General features: G+C 35.6%; 1 protein-coding gene and 1 long non-coding RNA gene across 3 annotated transcripts in view; one reads left to right on the top strand and one right to left on the bottom strand.

Annotated features, from left to right (window-relative positions):
• Positions 1-3,919: 3,919 nt before the first annotated feature.
• LOC136843433 (uncharacterized) lies at positions 3,920-16,413 on the top strand. 2 transcript variants are annotated; one of them, XR_010854552.1, is made up of 3 exons: positions 3,920-4,367; positions 8,468-8,561; positions 14,722-16,413. It is a non-coding gene; the product is annotated as an uncharacterized lncRNA (long non-coding RNA). The 2 variants fall into 2 exon arrangements; XR_010854551.1 differs by having other exon boundaries at positions 3,935-4,367; positions 8,468-8,547; positions 14,722-15,318.
• Positions 15,105-19,798, bottom strand: part of LOC136843430 (protein bric-a-brac 1-like) — a 361,384-nt gene continuing 356,690 nt past the window's right edge. Inside the window, exon 7 of the mRNA XM_067111909.1 lies at positions 15,105-15,203. The gene's annotated coding sequence lies outside the window, so the exon portion shown is untranslated. The remainder of the gene's footprint in view (positions 15,204-19,798) is intronic.

Raw genomic sequence — 19,798 nt, 5'->3', positions numbered from 1 at the left:
CTCATAAGTAAATAGTGAGCATAGAAGCAAATTAAAACTAATTATGCCTGCTATTTGATTGTGACATTGTTTACTTCAAAATGGAAGCCACACTAACTTATTTGTGTTGCATCCTCAAACTGTTGATATGAGTTTAACCCATGGATATGTGATGGATACTTACATGGTCCAGTCCTAGAGTGTAGAAAATGCAACTGTTTAATGTTTTATTTGACTGTCCTAATTATAAAAAACAGAGACTGCCAAGTCTTCAAGGGTTTCCCTTTAAAAGACTTCCTTATAAGGAATTTTCCTTTAAGGGAATGTAGGCCAAGTCTTCAATGTATTTAATTTTTATTATACAGTATATGGAAGACATTATTATGTAAAATGTAATTTTTATAAGAAACTTTTGCCGCAGACCAGTGAGAATTGTGATTTGGCAGTCTGGGTAAATAGGTAATAACATTTTTCATCAAAACCAGGTTTAATCAATGTGGAACATTCTGGGCATGTTTGATCATAGTATGTTGGTTGTCGTATGCCAGAAGTCAATTCCTTATTATTTTTCAGGCCTGACTGACTATTTTGCTGAAAAGGGCAGTTTATACGAATGTTTCATGTTACGGGAAATCTGTTGCCTTCTCCATACCTCTGCTGATAGCATGCATGCAGTTGATCAACAGATCTCTGTGATACCTTGATAAAATGACTAGCAAAAGTAACTGCCACATTTTGGGGATCTGCAGCTTTTACACAATTAAATTTAGTATTGGCTGTTTACGCAGGATATATTTGCAAGCTAATTTCCTGAATTTTTCCACACCCATGTAAGAAGTGGCTTTTGGTTTATTTAATTTAGAAATATTTACAAATATCATTTATATAATATTCTTAATTTTAGATCTGTGTTGAGTTGCTGCCTTAGGATATTCTACTTTGTAAATTACAGTATATCACATACAGTTAGGGTAATAGTATTTCTTCATTGTTCGCATTGCTTATATTCTGCTCACACTAAATTCCACCACAGAAATGGCCAGTGCATAAACTCTTGAAATGGAAAAAATTCCATTCACAAACACCTGAATATTAGGCATTCATGTAGCATCCTTCTCTGTAAGTACAGTCTGTATTTTTTCAAGTTCTACTTTGGTAGCACAGAGAAAAGTTAGCTTTGAACTATATCATCAGTAAAAGAAAAGTGGTTTCTTTCCCACCTTTCCTGCATAATTTCTCAATGAAAATTGTTGAGAAAGGCCTTACTTGTAGATAATCTTTTAACATTTTATCCTTGTACATGGTAGTTAGTTCTGAAGATAGCAGAAACAAGGTTAGTAGGGATAGTTGTATGTAGTAGAGGTAGTGATTGTGGAGGGAGTATTGTTAGTACAGTACTGGTAGCAACAATTGCTCTAAGCTGGTAGTAGTAATTAACAGTTTTTTGTGTTACAGGTTAGTTTAAAGAGCCCAGTGAATCACATTTCAAGATTCTCATATACTCACCCAAGGGATTTATATTTAACTGAGAGTTAAGAGTTGGAGAAAAGCATGTTAAAGCAGTGAGGCAGCTAAGTAGTGGAATACCAGAGAGAATGGATTAAAGATAAAAAGCAGTAAACAATGCACCTAAGTCACACAGGTCCTAAGAGAAGTTACAAAGTATCTTCAGTGTGGTAAGCAATGTATATTTTAAATGGTATCCCTTATGGTGAGTGTTGATGATGATGGAAACAGTGTTAGCTATGTAAGTCGAAGTGATAGTTGCTGGAGAAGTGGTACCATTAGTGGTGGTAATTACTGAGGTGAAGCAGCTGTAGTGGTTTTGAATATTGTGACAGTAGTTGATGTAATGGTGGGTAGGTACTAATGCCACGTACTTCAGAACTTTTGTTTTTCTTTTTTTAGAAATATTAAAGCCCTATTCTGTTTTGATGTCAGCAGCTTCTCAGGATCTTTAAAAGTAACAATTTCAAACAAAGGCTACTTTCAAATTTTGCCAATGGTAGAACCATTAGAATTGTATTTATACAACACAGTATACTAAACAAATCAAATCAGGTATGACAAGTGCTGCATTTTCAATAAAAGCCAATACTGCACATACAAGATACTAGTTGATTTCAATAGTAAGAGACTGCCAAAGGAACTAGTGAACTCAATAGCCATGAGGAATGTGAATGAGCATCTGGAGCTATCATGAAATTTCGTTTACTGTGTTTGACCAGTAAATGTTTTTGGAAATCTTCAGCCTCACTTCATCATCAAAATTGCTTACTTTTAAGATTTAGTGGCAAATGACATCGGTACATGCAATAGCCTAGGCCGAATTTGGCTCTAATCATATTAATAAGAAAAAACAGCAAGTGGTATGAAGGTTTTATAATGAGCTTTTGGAAAAGTGATCAGTTCAAAAATATAACTTCTATAGACCTATGGTCAATGTGATATTTGCCTTAAAAGTTAAATGATTAAAGATGGAAATTCCTGGCTAGCAAATGGCCCATAGCCTAGTGGTTATGACACTTCTCACAAGCAGGAGGGGCCCAGGCTTGATGAGAACTGAGAAAAACAGGTAAATTCTTCTAAAGACCAATGTGTATTGATCTTAGCTTGGACTTACATATATTCTTGCCAACCAGGTGTTTGTTATGAAACAGTATGTGAGAAGTTTGAAAGGTAGGATGTATTTTATATGAGATAAGTGGTTGAGAACAACAGTTATTATGAAGTAATTTAAGCATGTGTGAGAATTTGTAGCAGGGAGAGTGACTGGTTTGAAATGGACTGATACAAGGCCATGTTGCCGCCATGGTTGCTTATTATCTCTGGATGGAGTCATGTGAGAAGTAAAAGAAAGGACAACTAGATCTCTGCATATGTGGGCATAAAAAGAAACGAAGATACCAATAAAGCCGTTAGAATGGCAACTTCCAACCAATCATCTACATTTCACTGCCGTAAATGAGAATTGGCTTCTCAGGCCTTTCATATGGTCCAACCTCGGTTTGTGTAAAGAATTCAAGTCCAAGTATTTGGCACACAACCCATTACCTTTTTGGTTTTACCTAATCTAAGATTCACCTCTGGTCTCGTCCTACCATCAACCATTGTATTTGCTCCCAAATAATCATGCCAGTCAACTGCTTCCATGTTTCCACCATCCACATTAACTTTCATTGCCTCAGCTTCCTGATTTCCATTTATCCTCATAACCTTACTCTTGCTCACACACACACACACACACACACACACACACACACATATATATATATATATATATATATACAGTATATATATATATATATATATATATATATATATATATATATATATATATATATATATATATATATATATATATATATATATATATATATATATATATATATATATATATATATATCAACACACAATCATATATATATCCATAGTCAGAAATTTATATATATATATATATATATATATATATATATATATATATATATATATATATATATATATATATATATATATATATATATATATATATATATATATATATATATATATATATATATATATATATATATATATATATATATATATATATATATATATATATATATATATATATATATATATATATATATATATATATATATATATATATATATATATATATATACTGTATATATATATATATATATTTTATTTATTTATATATATATATTACAGTATATACTGTATATTATACACCATTATGAATATTCTAATAATGATAATGTGTCAGAAACAAGTAATATTAAGTGTAATTATGAGTGCGTGGACTGTTTAATGGTTTTAAGTAAATCCGAAATGCTAAGTCTGAATGCAGTTTTGATGTTTTACAAAGTGCATTAGGTTTCTGATACTTTTCCAGCTTTTTTGTATGTGATTCAGTAGTGCTTGTAATCTTGAAGGTCCAATACAAAAGCTAATGGCAATTCACTCATATTTCTAATGCATTCACATACATTGACAATAATTCTTAATTCGATATACTGTATAGATGAGCAACAAAGTCACTGGTCGTCTTCTGGAAGAGGGTTTAAATTCACCGAGTCACTCGCCTCTTTGTCTGATAACAGAAAATAGTTGCTATAGGAATCATACTTATTCAAATAATTATTCAGTATGTTGTATATTGACTCATTTCATATGTTAATAAGAATGCACAACTGGCAACATTCATAATGACTTTCAGCAATAACAGATGGCGCCACGTGAAGAAATCCAAGGACACTAAAACTACACATTTTAAGATTAATTAGTCTTGGCTCCTGTAGCCTTTCATTTCACCATCCTTGCCTGCCTGTAGAGTGCAGACTGCCATTTGCCTGGTGTTCCTCAAATAGCTCTGGATAATTGTAAGTTTACATAATGTTTATTTTGTGTTAATCACATTGCAATGACTTTATGATGAATAATTTAGGTTTGTAAAGTTTCAAAAGTTTTATAGCTGAAAAGTGTAAGTATGGAATTGAAAGGAACACCAGTTTAGCTTCCTGTGCCTAGCCATTGTACTATTAATGTGTATCCCATCCATCCACCCCTGGTAGCCTATAGGTCTAAGGTGTGGTCATTTAGAACAGAAATGGTCTAATAAAGAGAGGAGAGGGTGGACCATGCTGAGGCAGACTTGCAGTGAATCATAAAACAAGGTATTAAAACTCAGTGATTGAAAACACGTATATTGCACAAGGGTTCTTAACCAGGCAATTTTAATGAGTCATACTGTGAATGAAGGGTGGGAGATTTGAAAGATTAGAAACTGAGCTCACCGTTGATATTGACTGAGTAGTGGTAAATAAAAAGTGATTTTATATTTTAAATGGATGGAAATGGGACAGTTCAAAGTAAGAGATCCTGCTAGTGTTGATGTAACATCTGAGGTGCTATCAAAGTGGTCAGTTCAAAGTATTATGGGTAATTCTACATATTAGCTCCACGCCTGTTTTTACCTTTTCAACTGGTTTTTTCTACACTTTTAGGGTTCTGATACTGGCGGTGCATCTGTTTGTTGTCGGCCAAATGGAATTTCCCTTTGCCGTGTTTAGTACTGGCCCAGGGGAGTTGGGTACCCATACATTAACAAGTTATTGCACTTGCCGGACGGGATATGAACAGTTTAAAACAGACGTACCCGTGCTCTGTCTTGTGAAGATCGCGTAGGGAAACCCCTTGTTCGATGGACTTTGGGGGTTAATTACAGGTTAATTACACTCGAGCGCCAAAAATTAAAGGTAAATTCATAAATAGCAACCAAAACACTATAGAAAAAGTTAAGTTACAAGGCAGTCGTTGCCGCGGAGCTACTATATAGTTCTACCGTATTTTGATATTATTTTATAAATTGCCAATACACGATGTGAAATTGTAACCTAGATTTTTGAAAAGAGCTCTTCGTCAAAATACAACTCATAAGGTAAGACTATACCAGCCCCCCCTCCATAACTAATACAGCAAAATTGTAACCAGTAAACACCCCTAGGTTATGTGGTATTATTTTGTATTGGCAACTTATGAAATTTTACCCGTATTTTTTCCTACTTTGAACCACAATCGCATTCTGGAGTTGAGAATATGATTTTCATGTGTATTAATGTGTTTTGAATATTTTTGATGTTCACTCTGGTAGCAAATTAGTAGTTTTGGGGATGTTGTACTCTCCATTATATCCTGGGATTAGGGGGCTGCAGTGGTGTGTTAGATGGAGAAAAACAAAGCTTGAGAAATTCAGTGCATGTAACCTAACCTAATCTAGGGTTTTGGGTTCGAACCTAGCCTCCGGGACCCCCCCACCTAACTAACCTGGGACACTGAAAATGAAAATAGGTTTGTGGCCTAACCCAATATTATTTCAAAACTAGTCCTCAATATTCAAATTTTTTCCATTGTTTTCTAGTCTCCTTACTATGCTTAGTTTGAAAAAATCTACAAATTTTACTGTTACCAAGATTTTTACCAGTAGATGTAGTTACCCACTTTGACTTTTTCTACAGAATTGTCATGTTACAATTGGTTAAGCAAGTGAGACTCCCATTGGACTTTGTTCCAGTGCATTGTGGGTAAAGATGGTTAGCATATTCAGTGCATATATTATTTTCATCTGTAAATGTGGATGCATGAGCAAGTTGCAACCTGACTGGGTCTTTTGTTCTAATTTTCCTGAGGTGGCATTTTGGAATTCAGGCATTGCTTAAAGAAATCCACTTCACTTCTTAATTATGGTTCCTTTGGTGCATATGCGTAGGTAACCCTCATTTCTTAGAGTATTTCAGTTGATTTGTTTAGTGTTTCAAATTTTCTGATCATTTTGTTAACAAATTACTAGTTAAAAGATACTGGAATCCCATATAACCTCAAGTATCGGAGACCACAGTGGGAAACTGGAGTTATGGAAGGGGGAAAAAACAAATGAGTGATATGGCAGGGATGCAGTTAAACATCCCCACAACACGATAGGAAGACTGTATCTTTCCTGTTGGTTGTGGTAAGCGACTGCAAGATATGAAACTAGAGGTGTTGAATATAGAGGAGTTTGTAACCTGAGAGCCATACATTCCATACCATGTTCTAATTGAGCAGAAGTTTTGGGAATTTACCCGCATAAGTTGGAATAGCTAGGGGAAGAAAGTGTTTGAGCAAATGAAAAACTTTTATATCAAGTACTCTGGAAAGTGGCTGTTTTGTTACTCGTCTGAAAATATAAAGCTAATGAATTTGATCCGTTAGTGTAAGGGATTTGTTTAATACTGATGATAGGTAAGTCTTTAGTGTTTAATGCTCTTAGAAAAGAACATTTGACCATGCCAACACTGATCAAAGAAACTTGAGCAACTTGACTTGAATGGCTATAGTACATGCAAAATTTGGTTGTAATACACAAGGAAGGTGTAGATAAGTACTTGACACCAATAACTTTTAGTTGCTTCATTTCTGTGAGAGGCACTTCTGGGAGAGGCGCTGACATTTCAAAAACTTTAGTGTTGAAGGAATTTTTGCTTACAGTTTTTCCTGGCGCATGATGGTAAGATGGTCGGAAGGGTCTTGGTAACAAATAACTAACTTCATTTGCAAATCTGGTGGTGACATATTCAGAGGCCTAAGAATTGAAATTGTGAGCATTTCATATTTAGTGTCCTTTTTCGGATGAGAAAGTGCCAAAAATTGAAAGTGCTAAGCCACGATTAAAAACTAAATCATCCATATCATGCCTTATCAAAACAGTTTAATGAATATCAAATCTTCATTTACTGCATTTTTTTTTTTAACTAAAATTCATCCTTTACTCGGCATCAAATCTCTGTTCTTTCACTCATTTTACGCCTTCAGTGTTAACAAAGAACAATAGTTTCAAGGCGTTTACCCATTTTGACCTGGTTTAAGGAAGATATGGCAGCGTTTTTGCCACACCTAAATTATGTCCCAACTTATGTCAAGGGTTTATGAATTAAATCTGGGAAAAGCGGCAATGCTGAAAACGTACTACATGTTTGTAGTCCTTTTGGTTTTACTATAATTCTGGTTTCTTTACTCTGGGACCCACTTATACCTGGTTTACTCAAACTTTCCATAGTCCTTTATCCTCTTTGGAGGGATGGCGCCAGAAAGTTTTCAGCTCCTGGTTGCTACAATAATCCCACGCCGTTTATCTTGACCCCAGTGGGTGCTGGTGCCCATTAACAGCTGGATCGACTGGTGGGCAGCAAGGTCAAGAGAGATCCTTGGACCTTGCTGATGGGAGTTAAGTTGTGGGGTTGCCACACTTTTAGCATGTCATTTTTATATTCTTAACTAATTGCTAATTAATCATATCATATTGACTTCAGAGTATTTTCATATTGATGACATTGTTGATTTTATTTACTCTTATCTATGTGTTATATTTAGCAGTTTTTCACTTAAGGTATGTGTATTTAAAAATTTAGATTTTCTGTATATTAACATTTACTGTCTTGTTGAAGCTTGGAAATAAGCTTGATAATCTCCAGAGGGTGGCGCCCTTTCCATCTTTCCAGCAGGCCCTGACTATAGCTAAAAAATACTTAATATTGTTTAGGTCACTGGAGGCACTTTTTTTTTTTTTTTTCCTAAGAACTAGTCTCTTTTTTTTTCTCAGTCATTCCTAACGAAGTCAGTAATAATTTTAACCCAGAGGTATAGCCCAACTATTTGATAACGATTGTTATAGTTGAACACCTTGTGAGTCAAGTTAATTTTCCTTCACGAGTGTGGAAAAGAATAATTGAGAATATATCGGGCGAATGGTATAATGTACTGGTCAACATTCTTGTAAGCTACACTTTTTTCTAAAGTTGTGCATCTTGCTTTTTTTTTTCATTTTGATTTAACTTTTCAGCTAATTAAGAAAAGAATCTCTCTCTCTCAAAAGTTTTATGTTGAAGCAATATAAAGATCGATGTCAAATTCAGTACAAGATTAAACTGTTAATTTTACTTTTCAGATGAACTAACTAAACGAATCCAGCCCCGAAAGTGTTTCCCTGAAGCTCCCGCCCTCCGGCAACAAATACTGGAGAGAAAAGTATGTGAAGCCAAGTAAGCGGTCGAGATTAACTCTGTTGTAGATACTGATGTCTGGAGTTATGAATATATTTATTACATCTGTTCTTAACTTTTCTTTAACCTTGTCATCTCTAACACCTTTGCATAAACTTCAGTCATGGTGGTTGGGCAGATGAAAACTTATGTAGTGGAGTTTTTGTGGACTAGTTGTTAACAAGTGGGTTCAATTCTTCTTCAGCTGTAGTTGTAGCTCGAGTAACTGATTGTTATTGCTGTGTGATATGCAATACTTTAGGATAATGGTTAATATTTGTACAGAAAGCTCCTTAGGGGTTTTGCCTACTTTTTAAAATTTTTTCTAGCAGCTAGATGAGACAGAAAATTGTTTAAAGAAAAACATAGGTGCACGTGCTAAGATACCGTTAAAATAGTTGGACTAGTTAAGGCCGCCAAACGCTCAGTTATACCTACGCGGTTATGCCTGCACAGTTGGCCTGTGTAGGCAAAACTGAACATTAGTGGGTTCAGTCTTGCCTTCAAAGGCCGACTGTGCAGGCATAACTGCACAGGTATTACTGAGCGTTAGTGACGGCCTTTACTTTTTCGTAGTTACTGTTTTCAAAAAGTGAGCATATACTTAGAAATATTTAGGCTATTGCATCAACATGTAGGTTATTGCATCAAGATGTCAACTAATGATACTTTTCGGGGGTCAGTGAATCACAGTACAAGTATGCAGTCTTTATAGTTGTGTTGGACGATTCATTATTAACCAAATGGCTCATTTACTCTATAAGTCCCCACTTCAGTTCAGACACTAGATTTATATACGAAATATGTTTATTAATAGCATCCAAGGACAGGTATAGTGATAGATAGAATACCAAGTCTAAGCACAGAGCTTGAAGCAAAAAGTTGAACAAGTTGTGACATAAAACCACATTTAGCCAAGTTAATCATCTGACAATGTCATGCAGATGAGGAATTGTTTTTTTCAAGAATTTAGTGTAGATTATAAACCTGCCACTTCGAGGGTAAAGTAGTTTTAGTGAAAATATTGATTAACATTGTCAGGCAGTCAGAACGCAATATAAGTACCCATGAATGAGAAGGTTCTAAGGAGGGTATTTTTAAAGCCAAATTCCTAAGATCACCACGAATGGGAAAGTAACATAAGCTAGTGAAATATAAAAGAAATAATGGTAGTGACATCTTTTCATCATATTACCATTTTGCCAAAATGGTGAACATAGGGGCAAAATGGGAGTGAGAAGTTAAGGTATAAAGTAGACAGTAGGGGCAAAATGGGAGTGAGAAGTTAAGGTATAAAGTAGACAGTTGTAAGAGTTTGCAGAAAGAAACGTTTTAACATCTTGCTTGTATTCTTCGAGGTAACAACTGGAGAGATTGTGTGTTTAGAGCTGTTACATGTTTCGGTAACAAGTCGGGAGACTGGAAGGACACAACTTGGCTATGTTTTCTTAATGCTTTTAGCATCAATAAATAGGATGTTCATGTATTTCTTTGACAGGGAACTCGTAGGCTGATGATTTCCTTCTCCAAAATAATTGAACTTTCATCATCACAATCACCATTAACGTTTTGATGTCAGCTTTTCCTTTGATGGGATTAAACGTGAAATGAGTTCTCTCATCTACATTGTACCCAATCAACGCCTTTATACAAGTTGGTTTCCTACTACAATTTCTTCTGCTTTTGCTAACAATTGCTCATCTCTTACTACAATGGCTAAACCATCTCGTTCTTGAGAGTGCGGTTCACCATATTTTCCAGCTGCTCGGCATCTCTTCTCTCTTCAGCAGAGATGACCTTTCTAAAAGATTTTGCTTTCCATTTTTTCCTTTATTCGTCCCTCCTTTGTCTGCCATTTTTTTTTTTTTTTTTTTTACCAGCTCCTTCGTGTATTATCTCCATTTTTATCCCAACTAGCATCTCCACCACCTGCCCACTTATACCATTGTTTTGTTCTTTACTTCCTCACGCTCCTTTCTACTGAGCTTTTTCCATTTTCACCTGGCTAGTCTTAAAAGGCTGTCAGATTCTGGTGTTTCATTATCAGAACAAATATTAAATCTGGGGCTGTTTCCTTTTCACAAATATTGAGTGTCCTTACTGGACCATCCATATTTGTCCGTGTTTTTGACTGGCTTTTGGTAAACCATTAGTTTTTTTTTTTTTTTTTTTTTTTAAGATTTATAGGCCAGTAGTTTAAACGAGGACAATAAATTCATTGTGTTTTGATGTGTAGGGCAAGAAAATGTGTAGAGATTACACCAGAATATTGAGTTAAGATGGAAAAGGGGAAAATTACCTAGGTACCCTTGAGAAGCAGCTCAAACATTAGGTTCTCTGGCATGTGTCAGAAGTGCCCTTTTCCCTTTAGTGCTGTTAAGTCTTTGAGGAGATGGTGCTTCTAACATTTCTGATATCACCTGATCCATCAGGTGATTTCATTGTCACTGAACAAAGGAAATTTGAACTGCTTCGAGTTTGTTTTTAGCAGTGTATCTGATTGGTACCAGTCTTCAAACAGGTTTAATAATAGTTTGTCTGTGCGTAGCTGCTTTCTTAGTTCATGGTCGCATGTGCTGTTTGAGGGAAGGCAAGAAGTGAATTGCAGTCGCAAGGTTATTCTTTACCATCAACTGACAGAAATTTTGCCGTTTCTAATAAAGGATTCAAGGGTGTGGCCGGGAGAGTGTATAAAGGTTTTGTTATGGTTGCTTACTTTGTTTCTTAGAAGTGTGTGTCATTTTAAAGGACCCAGGCACTTGTTAACTTTTGACTGAGATGAGGCAGTACAGGCATTTAAATTTTTATTGGTAAAATAATTATCCATGATTTAGTCTCCTTTCCAGTTGCTTTTTGTGTTGAGGGTTCTGTATCCCCAGTATTTTGTCTTTCATTAAAGTTTTTCATGTCCTTAACTGTGACATCCATTGGCTTTAAATGTGAATCTGCATTTCTAAGTTACTTTACTCTTAGGCTCCTTGTCACCCATCATGTTCCTTCTCTCGAGTCCCGTCCATTTATTTATTTTTTGAACAGACGACTATCTTCTACAAAGTTCCTCTAGATCTGGTTTTTGTGTGTATGGTAACAGGGATATGTTGTCTTGATTCATAATCTCAATAGCTCCCGTGGTCACTTTCATAAATTACATTTAGTGAGAAAAATCACATCAAGAATCCAGCCCTTGCATAATGAAAAAATGTAATTTGAGTAGATTCCTTTAATAATTCTTTAAGAGTCATTTACTTACCATTCGCCAGTTCTAAATGAACGAATCACCAGTTTAAGACACAATTATCTAGAAAAGTTTATGAATGGATGGATAATTAAATATTACATAAGAGGCGGGACGTTTGTACGAGAATGGTAAGAACTGGAGAGGACTTCATTATGACCTTATACTCGTTCCACAAAAACACTAAAAGACAAGGCAAGCTTCATTAACGTTTGTTATCTTACAAAGAGGTAGTTATCCTAGGCAATCCCGCCTTTAACCGGACTTTGGACCTGAATGAATGGATAAATACTTAATCTACGTAGACATTAAGGAAGAGCTTTATTGAGTAAGGGCGAGAGAAGGCTAGGCTTGACGCATATGGAGTTAGGAAAGAAATGTGTAAATCAAGGTGAAGAAATCGTGTTTTCCTTGATTGGATCTAGAAGCCTTGTAAACATTTTTTTATACAATGTATACTTTCAGAAGGGAATTTGAATAATTGCTCGATACAACGCCGACTGGCTTTGGTCAGTTGAAACTGAAGTAGTCGATCAGGAAGATTATTATAAAAATGGAATTAGGAGAGTCTTAATCTCGAAGACAGAGATAAGGAACAAAAGGTATTCAGAAATTGGAGTGTATGAAGACAGGCAAGACAGGTTTACAGGCATGGTAGCTGATCGTTATAATGAAAGAGGTAAAATTATAGATTGAAACAGACACTGCGGGAATCGAGGATTTCAATCAATGGCTGCTTAGATGTAATCCTTGTTTTTATTCTATTTAACGAGTGATAAATTATTTTATTGCTACCCCAATATTTACAGGAATGACATTTTCACATTGGAAAGACTGAGACAGTAGTACTAAATACAACAGATGGTAGATCCTTGTTTTCTCTCTCTTCTTGTCAGTGCACTTTGCGTTTGTTTCATGAAAATTAGTAATAGCTGTCTCACCGTCCCTATATTTTGGTGGGCATGTAGAAGTCTACTCTATTGTGTTGTACAGAAAACTTGCTCTATTACATCGATTGTATAGTAGCTATTTAGAAGTAGTTAAGGTGCCCTATTGTAACTGAATATAAAGATTGTCATATCAAAATATATGTATTTATTATAGGAAATGTATTAAGTAAATGGTAAAATTTAACGTGTCTTGAGTAGACACTTAGCAAAAGGGGATGGAAAACCAGATTACTCTCGGTACCCTTAAAAGAATCGCGCAAAACATAACTATACTTATGAGACAACTAAACTTAAGGAATGGGAGAATATACGTACACTCAAGATGATTAAGATGCGAGAACAAACTTACAAGATAAAGAACGGTTTTAGATTGTGATAAATTTTAGCAGTTGCCTTTTTTATTTCTTTTCTTGCGTGGTTGGTTTCGATCTTAATGGGCTACGTTTTTCCGACTATTTGGAATGTTTTAAGATAATAGTAGTGTGGGGTTAAATACTCATTATTTCTCCAATACGTCAGTCAAAGTTAAAGTTTAGTATTTGTAACTCATACTCTATTTTTACCACGTTAGGTAGCATGTTCTCTGCTGCTTCAGTTGTAATATAAAAGATAATTATATTACAACAACAGGCTAATGTAGTATGGAAAGGTCAAGATTAGGTCATTAGAAATGTGTCTCATTATGAAGCATTTAAATCTTGCTTATCAGAAATGTATGTCATTATGAAGCATTTAAATCTTGTTTATCAGAAATGTGTGTCATTATCATTCATTTAAATCTTGCTTATAAGTTTAATATAAAAACGTCGTAAAGATTCGTATCAGCTATCATGAACTGAAAGGGATGATGGGATAGAAATAGCTCAGAGTGTATTCATGAAAGGGATGATGGGATAGAAATAGCTTATAGAGTGTAGTATGAGTCAAAGTCGTTCAGTTTATCAAACACTGAACCTATACAAAGATTACCTCCGAAAAATTCTGAATACGTGTCTTGTCTTAATGTCTAAAACTTTGCAGATCTTGAATAAAACACACACACACACACTGCTGAATAATTTTTTAAGTTAACGTCTCTTACTCGAAGCCTTTGCCAGGTCTTGGTGGATCCTGGCCTTTTCTAAAGAGTAGTTACTTAAGGGGTATCTAGATTATTTCGGAATCCTTAGTCCTTTATAATCTTATAGCCTCTTGCTGCTGTAGTAGAAGTTAGGATGGAAATTTGTATTGTGAAAGCGAAAATAAGTGAAAAATAATTTAAAGACCAGTATATAGAAGGCAAGACAGTGGTGTATTTGGCGACTCAAACATTTTTAAGTATACTTAGGGCACAATATAGAGAATAGATTTTTATAAAATACGCATCAGTAACCAGTTGTGGACCAGTTTTATAAACAAGTTATGTAACTAGCACGGGGTACTACGGTGAGATGAAGATTAGGGATCTTTGACAAAGACAATGACCCGGAAAACCCTTGGGGTCACAATCAGTCTTGTTTTTTCTTGTTTTTTTATGGAAGGTTAATAATAGCAGTGGAAGGTTAATAATGGCAGTAACATTCGTAATGCATTAAAGTAATATACTTCACAGGCACCACCCATTCTCCGGATAGTAGGGAGTAAAACGGAGACGAGGTCGGCGCCCCAGGGGAACGAACCTGTGTGAGCATGGTGGTCGCTTTTTGCACTAGCTGGCAACTTGAGAGGTTTTGGAGATTTTATACCCTTATGAATAGGAGGGGCTTGGAACATGTTGTTTGCATCTGGTCACGAATTTTCCCACTTGATTTGTGGATTGTTCATGATATTGAAACATTAGTTTAATCGGATTGGATTGTTCATGATATTGAAACATTAATAATAAAATTGTTTGAAAAAATTTATTCATTGTTTGGATCTTTGGATTTGACACTAACATCATACATATTGACTTGAAAAAATTGAATTTATTCATATTTTACTCCTAATTTTGCAGATCTGTGTGAGTGGATATCCGTGACACTAACATCATACATATTGACTTGAGTCGGCGATAACACCTTGCAGTTGGCCCTGGGCCTGCCGCAGAAAATCTGACGTGTCCAGAAATATGTTAAAAAACTACCCTGGATTACCGGCTGGCGTCTTTATTAAAAACTTCGATGACCTGATAAGCGCTGATGAGCATTCTCTTCATTGCACCTGGAAATTCCATTCCTGAGGATCACTCTCTCATCGCAGTTTTCCCAGTTCCTGATGATCACACACTCATCGCAGTTTTCCGTTCCTGATGATCGCACTCTCATCGCAGTTTTCCAAAAACCTGATGATCACACTCATCGCAGTTTTCCGTTCCTGATGATCACTCTCTCATCGCAGTTTTCCGTTCCTGATGATCACTCTCTCATCGCAGATTTCCATTCCTGATGATCACACACTCATCGCAGTTCTCCATTCTCGTTGGTAGTGTCCGGTTCTCTGTATATATATAAAAAAAAACTAATTACTTAAATCCCCCCCTTCTGCCAGTAACAAATTTCAGGCTTTGTCAGGAAAAGTGTGTAAATATCAAGAGTAAAATTTAAAGAAAATGGTCTAGATATTTTATCCTCATGCTTCATAGATATTTCATACTCCAAGTTATGTCATTCTTGCAACTGAAAACAGTACAGAAAAAAATAGTTGAGGAAAGAATGAAAGAAAAAAAAATGCTCCAAATGTAGAGTGTAAAAAATTGAGGAATTGCTCCACACTATCACAAGAAGCCATTCCTTTGCCTGTGTATTGTACTTGTAAAATGCATATGAAATACAGACGATACTTCAAATACAGACGATACTTCACAATTTGTTAGAAAAAACGAACACTGAACATTTAAAAGACGTTGCTACTGTTAACAGCTGTCAAAGCTCTATGTTTCTTGTTTTGATAACTCGAAGCAGTAGTCTCGCCAATTTGAGAAGAGCTCCTTGACATTTTAGCTAATGAAAGCTTTTAGTGCGGATTTACTAAAAAAAAATAAAACTTTTCTGTTCCGTATCTCACTACCTGTCTTTTGCACTCGGACATAGTTTGTTGCAAGTTTCAGTGGCACCAGTATCAGCATGAAGAGTAAATTAAGTTTCAAGTACACTTGCACCTAGACTTTTGCAAAGAGTACTGTTCAATACACTTCTGCAGTGTCTGTGCATCCTTACTTGAAACGTTATTTACTCATAGCTGATAATAGTTACATTGACAAGCTTACAACACCTGTTTCTTCTGATGCAGAAGACAACCAATCTGAAGTAATAGACACAACACAAAACTTAATTTTATGTAAATACGCACTGCAAACTTATTAACTAAGCATTATTAAATATTTCTCAAATTGAAGTACTTGGGTTGCTGCTTCGAGCTATAACAAGAAATACGAACTTTTGACACAAAAGTGGTAATTCCTTGTAGGTATATACACTGTTCCTGCACCCCCACTTTTCTGAGTGAATTCAGGAGTTTACCACCACCCCCCCTCAATGAATTCAGTAGTTTACAACCCCTCTCCCAATTAATTCAGGAGTTACACCCCTCTCTCTATGAATTCAGGAGTTATGCCCAAGTATGAAATAAACAACATGCCTAATTCCTGACCTTGACTCTACTTAACCGTTTGTACTGTTGACAAAGCTTCGCCAATAAACAGTAAAAAGAATATAATACAAGTTTTATTACCTCTTAAGTATTTCATTTAGCATTCAAATCGCCAGTAACAAATATGTAAAATTTCATATGCCCCTGCCCCTATAGAAACCATAAACCAATTACAATTTCAAAAAGCCCTTTTGAAAAAAACCTTGAAATTTTCAAATAAACCTTTTAAAGCTATGGAGTTTTCGAAAAAAAAGCTGTCGTAATCCACTTTGCACTTCCAAAGACTACAGAGAAAATACCTTGAGACTTCTGATACACTGTAAAGAGTAAAATAAAATTGAGCATAATGAACAAAAATAGCCTTTATTGAACCAAATTACCAACTGCCAAGAGTAGCAAAGTCACCTTTTAAACACGAGCGCGGAGGTGTAGGCCGATGCTTATGTCATAAAAAATATGAAAAATAAACAAGGAACTACTAAAACTTGCAACAAGGTCTAGTGAAAGAAGCATACTGTAGAGTAGACGAGGGCTGACTCGCTCAAAAAGAGAGGGAGAGAACGCGTTCATAGGTATGTTCAAAAGCAAAATACAGCAATCGTGTCCAAAACCAAATGAAAGGAACCAAATTTTCCTTAATGATTCACGACGAAGTTGAGGCTGTGACCTCTCAAACAAAGTTGTGGAAGGACAACTCAAAAATAAAAGCAGAGAGAACCTTCCAAAGTTAATACATAGATGTTGCGTAACAAAAGGCAACTTTCTTGGATATGCCGTGCCCACATTTGTTTACCGAAAAAAAACTTTAAGGCTATTTATTTTGCTGGACCCTTACTCCCAGATCGAAAAGGTATGAATTGCAGAACGATTTAACATTCAAGATACAATGTAGCGCAGATGTTGATTTTACCATCTTACTCACGTAGGACTGGCGTTATTTCGAATTCCTTCCTTTGATCTATCCCCTTAAATTATTAAGTATTTAATGGCACGTCTATATTCATTTATACATACAAAAATGGTATATGCCAGCAATACTTAAGTTCACCACAGTATGAAGTATGGTATTTCTTTACTTTCTGAACGATAGAGTTTAGTCTAACGTAACAGCTACCGGAATTAACGCTCTAAATATCATATCGTTTTCTTTCCAAGTCGTACAGAAAACCGCAAAAAGTTTTTCAATGGGTAACTTCGCTACAGATCCTATAGTTTCCATAGTAACAGCTGAAACCCTAGGCGTGTCTCTATTTGAAACAAATTTCATGTGGAAACCTACGCTTGGTACGGTTTGATCAGAAATTTTTAAAATATGTCAAAAGTGTTAAAATGGCCAAATGTAATCTGTATACATGAAGGTCAGAATTCGGGTTTTGTGGCTTTGCAGTTGACGGTATATGCAAAAGAGTTAATCCAGGAAAGCCTAAAACCAACAGTAAATCTTACAGGTAATATATTACTAGGTAGCCATAACCATTAGATTTGGTAACTACTGTGCTCGTTACTTCAAATCAGCCATACAAACCCGCAACAGAGGCCAAAGAAAGTCAACTGGAAGTTCTAATGAAACAACCACGATAACCAGCAAAATATACCGTTGACTAACTATTGCAGTTAATGCTGTACAGGTTACGAAAACGCACAAGTCTACAGTACATGCCCTGGAAAAAGAATGGTACTGGCCATAGGACAGTAACGTCCTTACCTTGTAAATTGCCAAGAATTAATTAAACTTCAAACAAACTAGAACCGACGATGGATAATAATGAGGCCAGAAAGACAATTAACTGAATAAGTTACAATACAATTAAAAATCAATATAATTGCCACTTGGTTAAGAATCACAAACCACGATGTCAGCTGCTTTCGTGACCAATACTGTCCTCTAGATAAAAGCAGTTACTCTAGATTAACCGTAACTAGTGAGTATTTAACCACTGCAAGAAATCCATTAACCAACCAGTAAACCTTCTTGAAACTTATTTACTCGAAAGATTAAAAAAAAAAAATCTCGTGGTTATACCTGGCCACTTAGGGACATGTACAGAAACTATGAATCCGATAAATGGAGCTAGGATGAGTTGGGTTTGGATTGTGCTTGGATTGGTGACCCACAATGAATACCGATAACAACACAATCACTTATATTGCTAAAAAAAATCATTTAAAAAACTAGGAAAAAAAACGGCTAAAAATGCAGCTCAAGAAACCAGAACAGTCAAGATATATATACGGAAAAACTAAATGCAATTCTTTAATTTCGTAAAATGCTTAAATATCCTGACGACTGACGATCGATACAATGTTTACTTCATAAAAGAGTAAAAAAAAAAACATTGTACTAAAAACACTATATGTATGCTGGGCAAATGACAAGTGATGAGAAGAATCAAGAGAACTAGAAAGTTAGCACTTAAAGAAAAAAGACAATTAGCAAGTACACGGGAAGATGTTACTCTGAACTGAATCAGTCTTAAAAACTTAATCCGGAATAAGGAGGTGGATGAGGAAATGGAATAATCTGAATCTAACCGGAAAAAGGAAAGGAACAGACACGACAGTGATTTGGGGACCGAACAAAACAAGAAGAGTGAAAACGAGCTGCAGTATGTTACCAAGAGAAAGGATTCAACAGAGAATGTAACAACTAGCACAGGCCTTCAAAAGGGTGAAAATGGAAGGGTTCTGGGACCATCACGAATTTATCAACCCTTAAAATAAATGTTATGGACTAATTTCAACTCAATTAAGACCTCTTAAATTCCTGTTCCAGAGCTGCCATAGTTCTGAGAGAGCATCAAGCTAGAAAATTTACTGATCCTTGAACAACTTAACATTTTCTGTGTGCAACTGCATTATCAGATTAAACTTTGGGGTGACACCACCTCTACTTGTCTTTAGTTATCATTATTAATGTGTTGCTGACTCGTCTACAGATCCACTTCGACCTCAAAGTAATTGCTTCTAAAATACCACATCTGTGAAGAGACTGGAAGGCAATGGAATGGAATATAGGATTTAGGCCGAAGGCCAAGCGCTGGGACCTTTGAGGTCATTCACCACTGGAAGGGAAATTGAAATATAAGATAGATATGAATGGAGGTACAGCAAAAGGAATGAAAGGGGTTGCAGCTAGGGGCCGAAGGGACGCTGCAAAGAACCTTTAGTAATGCCTACAGTGCACCCCGTGAGGTGCACTGACGGTACTACCCCCCTACGGGGATGAAGAGACTGTATCAAGGGATTGCAAGGTCAGTCTTCAAAAATCATAAACGAAACCGTATTGAATATGAATTAATTTCAAACTGATACAGGTTTTTACAATTCAAGAATATACTCGGTGTAATACTCAAGACTTCAAGATACCGACATTCTTAGCCTCTACTTCGGGGATCAGACATTAAACAAGGACAGGATATGCGATATCATCATCAGGCAACTTT

This window comes from Macrobrachium rosenbergii, chromosome 11 (genome assembly GCF_040412425.1).
Source record: "Macrobrachium rosenbergii isolate ZJJX-2024 chromosome 11, ASM4041242v1, whole genome shotgun sequence".
NCBI lineage: Eukaryota > Metazoa > Arthropoda > Malacostraca > Decapoda > Palaemonidae > Macrobrachium > Macrobrachium rosenbergii.
This window is presented reverse-complemented; position numbering and strand designations above follow the sequence as displayed.